The sequence below is a fragment of the Lissotriton helveticus genome, chromosome 3_1, assembly GCF_964261635.1.
Source record: "Lissotriton helveticus chromosome 3_1, aLisHel1.1, whole genome shotgun sequence".
Lineage (NCBI taxonomy): Eukaryota > Metazoa > Chordata > Amphibia > Caudata > Salamandridae > Lissotriton > Lissotriton helveticus.
In genome coordinates, this window is record NC_136061.1 from 1,512,704,409 (window position 1) to 1,512,707,856 (window position 3,448).

General features: G+C 45.4%; 1 pseudogene; it reads right to left on the reverse strand.

Annotated features, from left to right (window-relative positions):
- Positions 1-1,078: 1,078 nt before the first annotated feature.
- LOC144825024 (endogenous retrovirus group PABLB member 1 Env polyprotein-like) lies at positions 1,079-2,555 on the reverse strand (annotated as a pseudogene).
- Between the last annotated feature and the right edge of the window lie 893 nt (positions 2,556-3,448).

Genomic DNA, 3,448 nt, shown 5'->3' on the forward strand with positions numbered 1-3,448 from the left:
AGGAACTGCACTGACCCCTCTGAAGTTTCTTGCAAACAAGCTCCTTTGGAAAACCTTTGCGGTTAGAGCGGATTGTGCCACATGCAAAAGTGTCCACTTTAAACAATTCCTTAAACAATTGCACAGCAGTGTAGAAGTTATCAAGGTACAAATGTGAGATACTGGGTTTTTCAGAACCGGTACCGAACCGGTAACCCAGTGGTGTCAGGGTACACACCCAAAGACCTCGAGTACTTTCCTGATTTAGACCACAGATACTCAGAGTCTTCTAGGTGAAGTCAAGGATCGATTTTATTGGCTGCAACCAAGTAACAGGTCCTAGAAGTACAACAACACGAGATGTATATTCTCAGGAGACTGCTCAATCTTACAAAGCCAGGCTTCTCTTTTTATACAAAATATTATGCTTCAGGCAAACATTCTTAAATTTACAGTAGGCCATTCACATATTTTCACTACAAAGAAAAAGCAGAGTCATGATGACAAGCCCACATTACAGTTCGTCCAGCCCATAATAAATCTCCCGGCAAGGCCCAACATTTTCATCAGATATTGGTGGACCCCCAATAAAAACGGGCACCTCCTCCTCGTAAAGCAAGTGAGAGAAAAGAGCAGGGACAGGTGTGAGCAAGATTAGGCAGGGTGTGTGTGCGATGAAAAGGGTTTATGGCATGTTGTGCCTTGATGCTATCTCATTCGGCCACTGGGAGAGGAACTGACCAACCATGTTCGGCCTGGGGGAATGGTTTCAGCTTGCCCAGGTCAGAGAGAAGTCAATTAAGGTGTACGTGTCCTTTGGAATCGAATTTAGCTGTATTATAAGCCTATTGTAAGGGCAACCCACAAAATGGCTGCCGTACACAAAATGGCAGCCAAGGGTTCAGGACGAAAATAACGATTTCGAGGTGAAATCGTTACTGGAATATGACGAAAATGCTTGTACATAGTGTACTAGCCATTTTCGGTCTTTTGACATAAAAATCGTCATGCTACGACGAAGTTTTATTCACGAGTTCAGAATTTTCAGAACTACAAACCCTCCTTTTGCCCTTACATAGGCAATTAACCTATCCTCATGCTAATCTGAGTCCAGGTCTATATTCCTAAAGTCATTGAGATGTTGCTGTAACATCATCCTAGTACTTAGCTCGTCTCTTGATACAGGTTTCCTTACACATGATGTAGCACAGAGGCCACATATTTCAGGAGCACACTGCACGCAAAGACAGAACAGGAAAATAATGGCTAAGACCATCCCAATGACCATCAGAATTTTCCATCCCCAGGCGGATATCAGTTCCCAGAACCATCCCATTAACGACCAATCCCCTTTATCCACATGAATAGATTCGGAAATCTTATGTAGTTTGGAGATGGCCTGGTACACTGTTGGAGCGTTATCTGGAATGAAAACACAGCAACTCGATTGGATCAATTTACATACCCCACCTCGGACTACAAGTATGACATCTAATGCGACCCTGTTCTGAAGGGTCATAAGACGATCCGACTGGAGCTCAGCAGTCAAGTTACTAAGGGCACCGGCAGTTTCAACCACGGTGGATTCAACCACCCTTGTCAATTGCCTTATGTTCCTGCTGTTACCCATGGGTCCCCAGAACGGCAGAAAACCCTTTACGAAGTCCCCAAATTCTTGTCCTGCAGTGTCTTCTTCGCTGAAGACACCTCTAACTATCCTTGTCTTGTGGTAATCTGCCGCCGCTGTGTAGGTGGGAGGCAGCAGGAATAAAACAAAACATGTGCCCGAAAAGTCAGGGGGCAACCATGTATATGCTCTATCATGGCAGATGAAATAGGTACCCTTAGCTGCTAAGAACGGAGGGGAAGTCTGAGTTGCAAAAACATATGTTTCAGTGCAGATGCTGTACCCTACCTGAGCCCTGGGATTCCTGCCAGTACCTTGCAAACACAGGTGACCCTGATGGGGTACAATCCAAATCGGGGAAGATCTCTTAGCTTGCTGTTTCTCACTCAGAGTAGCTCCATATCCGGTTACGTTCCATCCTATGTATACTAGTGTCTCATCTCTAGGGATAGTCTCGTAGGAAATATCTTCCTTAATCATGTCTACTATACCCTTAACTAGAGCACTATTCTTAGGATTGTCTTCCACAGAACGTAGGGGGTAGACTTCATGTGCATATATGAACATTGTTCTGTATGCCCACACAGAACCATTGCGGCTGAAAGGCAGGACCAGATAAGGGATACCTTTGTCCGTTGTGTGAGGCATAAGACCACACACCCAACAGTTAGTCGTGTTCATTACTAGTTGGTGTTGGTGCAAAAGCTGAACAAAGGAGTTATTAATAAACTCTAATCTCCTAGCGGATTCGTGTTCAGGAAGGGGTTGAAAAGAGTGTGGGGAAACAGTAGAAGGAGGAGGTATAGGCGATGTAGTGGGTGCAAATGTTACTCGAAGAGAATAAAACATAACTTATTAAAAATATCATCACACTTAATAACATGAAAATGCACAATATCAAAAAGCTTTTCTTTGTCATTATTTTACGTATCCTGGCTTTAAAGTTCATTGTTTTGGCAGGTCTCTCCATCTCGAAAAACTCCATCCTTTCTAAAGTGCTGCCCGCGATGGGAGGTTGTTTCTGCTAAGGAATGCTTCTGTCAGTCTAGGGCAACTCCCTTGGATCAACCAGAACTGTCGACCTAACGTCGTCAGCTGCACCCCAAAGACTTTGGGCAATCGCGGCCCTAGCAGCGGAACCCGGATGGCGGTTCGAAAAATAAAAATAAGCAAGTTTCTCAGATGGGAGAGCTGCGCTTTCAAAAATAGCAAAAAGGGAAAATTTTGTTTATTTGTCCATAGGTCTCGGCCTCAAATTGTATCTTTGCTTTCCAGGTATGGTATGATCTCGGAAAAGGAGTTCAGGCTCTGTAGTGTCCAATGGAACTGATGGTGTAGCTGGTTGCAAAATGTTGTCGCTCTCTTTTTCAGTAAGTGTTCCTTTTACACGTGCATCACTGAAAGGCAGAAAACGTGGCACAGTTTCAGTCTCTGACTCGGCGACACCCTTCTGGACCCACTGGTCGTACGGCAGAGGTAAAGGTACCCTCTTGCAGTGGACTCCGTGGATCCAGTGCTTCTTCCCTTCCACTCGAACAGCTGATCTCGTGGAAAGAAGGACGAGGTGCGGTCCGGTCCACCTGGGCTGGTCGTTCTTGGTTCGCTGGAAATTCTTCACGAGAACCCAGGATCCAGGGTCGATGGGGTGACCTGGAGTCTCAGAGACCGGAGGCAGGGTGTCATGGACCTGTTGGTGTAAAACACGCAATTTAGCCGTCAATTCGTACAAATAATCAAGCAAAACAGGGTGTTCAATTTCACTGAACTTTGTGGGCCTTGGCACTCCCCATATGTTGGCCGGGCGGCCAAAAACTATTTCGTAGGGACTAAGTCCCACTCGCG